Consider the following 6,000-nt stretch of genomic DNA (forward strand, 5'->3'; position numbering starts at 1 on the left):
TCTGTTGTTGAATGGACAAGGCAATGGTGAGCTTGCCGCTGGACAAGGTGTTGTGGCGACCCAAGGGGGATAGACCTGCAAACATGTACGTAGCAGGATAGCAGCCCTAGTGGGGGACTCATGGAATGAGCTGGTGCGTAGGGTGAACTTTTCCCCTCCCTCTGACGTGGCTGTTTAGGAATCTCCAGTTCACACCGGGTACGGAAAGGGGTGTCTTCAATGGGTGGGAGGCGGCAGGGTGCTGCAAACTACACGGTATGTTCTCGGGTCAGGACATTACATCCTTTGCACAGTGCAAGCAGGACTTTGAGTTAGATGAGGGGGAGAAGTATGATAAGTATGGCTATTCTCAACTGAGGCACTGGCTTACGAACCCAATGGTCAGGTAAGCAGCCACCGGGGATCTCACGCCCTTTGAGTGGTTTTTAACGATGGACACAGGGACAGGCAATTGGTAGAAGCGTTATATGAGATTATAGCAGAAGGGGCAAGGCACTATATGGAGCAGTGGGAAACTGCAGTCGGGCAGCCGCTGGAGGGGGAACTTGGACTCAGTTATGGGATGATATCCCCAAGCTCACGCAGGCCATCTAGATTCAGGAGATGTGGGTTAAGATAATGGTTCAATGGCATTTCAGCCCAGAAAAACTACATAAATTCTACCCAACTGCGTCAGGGCTCTGCTGGAGGGGATGTGAGGAACTGGGATTGTGGAAGCATATCTGGTGGCAATGCCCAGTCATACAGCCTTATTGGGACATGAACCGTGCAGCAATGAATAGTATTTTTGGGAGTCGGATGCCGGACAACATAGGGATGGCCATCCTGGGAATGGGCGGAGTTCTGAAAATCTACCCTCGGAAGCTCAAAGAAAGACATGACATGTGTCATCCTGATAGTGGCGGCAACGCTTGTGGTGGCACACAAATGGAAACAAATAGCTGCCCCCACAGAACACGAATGGGTTAGTAAAATCTGCAACATTGCAGAACTGGAGTGGGTGACCTATTCGATTCGACAGGATCACCAAAGGTTTCTCTTTCTCTCAGACTGGGACATTGTCCTGCATCACCTGTAGCGGGACTCGTGGGCTGCATCGGGCCAGAGGAAAATGAGTTTGCTGGGGCTGGTGCGAGTACTCGCTCCACTTGTGGAGGTCACCTTCACAGGAAGCTGGGAGGAGATATGGCTGAGGTTTTTAGGGGAGGCGAAGACTATCAGGGGGCTTCTCCCACAGTGCAAGGGCCCGTACACCGGCTGGTGAGAGCTGCCCACTCACAGAAACCTGGGACCGGGAGCCATATACAGAGTTTATGGACTCAGGCAAAGGGGGGGGGGCTGGAAGAACAGGACAGGATGCATTGATCGAGGGGGGAGAAGGTGGGGGGCTACATGGGTTACTACTGTTGAAAATGGCAATAGAATACATTATTTTTTTTAAGTGCATTGTTACTCTGCTGCCCTCACCAGCCAAAATCAGCTACCTGGCCCAGCACAAACACACCCACACAAAAAGATTCACTTGCTTATTCACACACGACATTCACTCACTCATTGCAAGAGAATCAGAAGTCACCGTCCCATACATTTTATATCCCCCTGCACCTGTTCCAAAAAGGCAAAGGAAAATGTATTCCCCCCCACCCCCCAGTGCTTTGAAAAGTGAACCTCTTTTGAAAATCGGTATTTGCCCAGAACCCCCTTTCCACCCTATGCCTTGCGCAGTTGTGCATTTAATGGGAAAGAGCACCTCAATGTCCATACATTTAAATGTCCTTTGTGCACAGAATTAGCATCCCACCAGTTGCACCAAACACGTTTTGAAAATCGTGGCACAATGGTTTATCCCTACTGATCACTTGTTTACGCTGTACGTTCATTAGAGAGTGTGCTTCGAGGTGTCAGAGGGGATGGGGAATTAGGAATGGGAAAGGACATACAAGAAGGAATGGGTGCATTGGGGGTTTACTGTTTCTGCAGTCATTAAACCCAGATTTGCTCATGAGCAGGTATTGTGATAAATACCATTAGCTCAAGAGCAGATACTGTGACTGGAATCGTTAGCGTACGTGCTGTGCATGCCATCGTTCAGGTATTCTGTCATATGTAACAGATTAGCAGATACGGTATCAAACGTCATTAGTTCCAGGTACTGTGCCTGGAATAGGTATCCCAGATCCGGTACTGTGTCTGTAATTATGTGTGCCAGGGCAGGTGTTGTCAGATGTAGCTAATGAGCAGGTACGTAGTGTATCAGAAGTTATTGGTTGCAGAGCAGGTATAGTGTGTGCACTCATTTGCTCCAGCCAGAGGACTTTACCATTAGCGCTAGAGAAGGTAGTGTCTGCCTATATTCATCAGGGTGTTGTTTCTGTGTCGCCATTAGACCTAGAACAGACACTGTGCCTGCAATCATTAGCCGGCGCGAGTATTTCTATAGTCACTTACACCAGACCGCGGCCTGCCCGTGTAGCAGCTGCACGGCAGTTACTGCGTCTGCTAGCATTCCAGAGTCTGAACTGTACCGTAAATGAGCTCCGGGGCAGCTACTGTGTCTACTATACCAACAACAACAGTCTGCCCTGTATAACTTCAAAACCAGATGTTTAGAAAGTCACGTACTTACAATTTTTAATTTCAACATGTTATAAATCCAATTCATTAAATTACAACTTTAACTGTAACCTCTTACTAAATCGTGCATTTACAGAAGTTGCAATGGCGCTCCTCTTACCAATATAACAACAAAGGGGTGAGCACGATCTAAGTTAATGGATGCTAAAAGAAATGCATATACAATTCACTACAACTGCTGGATCGCATGCACTCACCCGAAGCTGCCTGGAGGCTGAAAATTAGCGTTTCGTCAAGGGAGACCATAGGTTGCTTACATTACCAAATGAAACACGCTTGTAAAGTCCCTATGAGATCCGATAGCATCGTGTTTGTTTAAACGTGTGCCGACACTTTCTGAAATGCCTTTACACCGTCATGACGTGTTTTACGTATTTCTGAAATACCAGTGGAGGGGGGGAGGGAGGACGAGCGTTATGGCATGAAGTTGATGAAGTTCACTTGTCGTGATTTCTGTAACGTTACTGCTTTTACAAGATGAGGGGTTATGATTTGAACTTTGCCGGGGGATGTACCTAACTTTACCTCTCAGTGCTGCCAGGCAGTGCATTGAGCTGTACCTGCCAGTCTGTCCTGTACCACAAGATGTCTTTCTTGACCCCCCCCATTTGCTCTGCTAGTATACATTTTCACTGTATACTATTCTGGTATACAGTGAAAATGCATAGTCTTGCCAGCAAGATAACAATTGAGTACTTCACCTTAAAACTAGCCATACTGTAGGCGCAGGTCTTCAATCTGTGGGACCTACCCCCACCCCCAATAGCGTGATTCTGGGCGGCGGGGAAAGAGAAGCAATACTTTTTTTTTTAACCTCACCAAACTGCATGGCAAGCCACTGGCATGTGAGGTTCTCGGTGGGGGAGGGGGAGCCATGTGCAGTGGTGAAGGCGTGGCTGAACACACACACACACACACTGCACGCCAGGGGAGGTTCAACAGAAAACTGCTTTATTAGTGTGCTGAGCGCGTTATCATTAACTAGGGTCAGCTGACCCAAACACGTGTTGCCGTTTCCCTTAACATGTGACTATATGCAACGCTACATCTCTCCCCAGAATAACATCGTCCTACCCCATTTCCTCAATCTACCGTCTGGGTTTTCGAATGATGCAGCAGGGTTTATTATTGGGTGCTACACTGCTTTCCGTGGCTTCTTTACCTAAGCTCTGTTCTTCCCTTTCAAATTCGTCTTCACCTGCTGAGTATTCGGACACCTCTCTCACATAGTCCTCTTCACTCCACACCTGATTGACCTGTAAGCTGTCCTCACCCGCCTTTCTGAATAGCGAGCTGTTCTTGTCACTGTGCATCCTTCCCTTTCCGCCGTCACCATGGATCCCTTGACATGGGTGATGGTCATGGGTCAAAAGGTGGGACATCCTTGTGGGATTGGGCCTGACGTACTAGAACTTGGTCTACTACTGCCAAATCTGCCTCCCGTGCCCTCCTCCTTTTGTCAGCATATGCTTTCATTCTTTCCTTGGATCGGTCATCCCTTTTCTTTATTTCCTCCCTGTCCTTGTGCTCCTCAAACACTCAACCTTCCTGTGGCAATCTCGAGCGCATGCAGTGGCCAAACATCAGTTTGGCCGGGCAGGTTCCTGTAGAGTCATTCGGAGTGCTCCAGTAATCTTGCAAGAGTTGGTATAAGGAATGCTCAACAGACACGTGTGTGATGGTTGCGATGCATATAGCCCTCTTGACATTGGACATGAACCGCTATACAACCCCGTTTGCCTGGGGCCCGAAGGGAGTGACCTTGCGGTGTTGGAAACCCAGGTATTTGGCAAAGTTTCTAAAGTCCCAGCTGGTGAACGGGGCCCATTGTCCGACTTGACCACTTTGGGCACCCCGAATACTGAGAATATGCAATCTAGTACCAGTATTATGGTCGGGGTGGCCATGGAGGGCACCAATTCAGCTTCAGGGTATCTCAAGTGTTCGTCTACACTACCAGTACATACTCCCCCTATTTTAGGGGGTCAAAGAAGTCTATGGCCACCTCCTCCCATACCCCTTTCTGGAGGGTGGGTTATGTGCAGTGGTTCTGGGACTGCAGGGGGCTGTAGACTGAGACAAATATGGTATGACTTCAGTGTCATCTCAACCATCTTGTCCATGCCTCAGAACCATACTTTCCTTCGGAGCATGCTTTTTGTGGACCCAACTCATCTTTTAACTTGCCATTGTTCTGAATTGGTGTCCGTCTATGGCCTGCTTAGTACGTGTAGAGCCTTCGGCGGAATTCCATCGCCCATTCCTGATGTATGCTGATGTGAGTGAGAGCGTTGTGTCTCCTGACGTGCATTTTGTCAGTTCCGCTATGGATATGGCCAGGGGCACCGCAGGGTGAATGATGTAATTTATTTAACCATCCGCCCTGCTGCCTGAAGACTGGGATCTGGCAATTGGGTGGCGAGAAAGGAAGTCCATCGTATTTTCGTTCTTTCCTGGTGCGTGTATGATGCTGTACTTGTATTCCTGCAGGTGCAGTCCCCATGTGGCTATCCTAGATGGAATTAGAGCAGTCGGTTTCCCGTAGATTGTAACGAGAGTTCTTTTGGTCTGTGATGATGGTGAAGGGTTTTCCGTAGAGGAACAGGTGGAAATGTTCACACGCCCACACTACAGCCAAAGACTCTTTCTCTGCCTGTGAATATCTGTCAATGTTAGAGGGTGTCACCTTGTCTCGCTGTCGCTGGTGGAAACCTCAGATCCTGATAAGGCAGTTGTGAGTTTCTCGGGAGATCCCTTCTTCGTGAAGAGATAGGGTCTGTTCCGGGAGCTCGCCACTTTGGTTTGACTGTGGAACAACACCAACACGAAGGGCATACTCCATGCGCAGCCCTGAAAGGGGAAAAAGCCGGATGGCACAAAAAACTCCTGTATGGTGTTTCCAAGCAAATGAAGATCAGTACATTTATCCAGTTAAGAGTTCCACAAGGTAAACACTGTGTCAAAGGATGGTTTGCTTTTGTAATTGAAAGGAAGCTGGGATGATTGTACTGTGATCCAGTACAGTCTCTTGAGCTGTAAGCACTGGATGCATGACTGCAGGTGGTATCCAAAGGAAGATGCAGCGGAATCCCAATGGATGTTTTATCTCTTTATGATATTGTAAATCATCAACAATTTGGAAAATAAGAAAGTCTCACCTTGGCAGACTGGAAATACTCAATGGAAAGCCAATGCTGAGTGAAAAGACTTCCCCGACCGACGCGTCACTCTCTACCCGGTAAGCTAAACCCCGAGAGAAAGTACGTGACCGTCAGGGAAACCCTCTGGGGTTGAAAACCCTGGTAGGAAGCGGAATCCAATGTCTCGAGCGAAACGTGAGGACAGCGTCAAAGATGGCAATGGAAG

The 6,000-nt window shown here is 48.3% G+C and overlaps 1 protein-coding gene across 3 annotated transcripts in view; it reads right to left on the bottom strand.

The window, feature by feature from the left end:
- LOC138488561 (uncharacterized) overlaps positions 1 to 2,955 on the bottom strand; it is a 290,790-nt gene extending 287,835 nt beyond the window's left edge. For 2 of the 3 annotated variants that reach the window (XM_069615640.1, XM_069615638.1), the window contains exon 1: positions 2,832 to 2,955. The gene's annotated coding sequence lies outside the window, so the exon portion shown is untranslated. Of the gene's footprint in view, positions 1 to 2,448; positions 2,504 to 2,831 lie in introns of those variants that run through there. The other variant, XM_069615639.1, reaches the window with a different exon arrangement.
- Positions 2,956 to 6,000: the final 3,045 nt, after the last annotated feature.

The sequence above is a fragment of the Ambystoma mexicanum genome, chromosome 9 (genome assembly GCF_040938575.1).
Source record: "Ambystoma mexicanum isolate Mex_15411 chromosome 9, UKY_AmexF1_1, whole genome shotgun sequence".
Lineage (NCBI taxonomy): Eukaryota > Metazoa > Chordata > Amphibia > Caudata > Ambystomatidae > Ambystoma > Ambystoma mexicanum.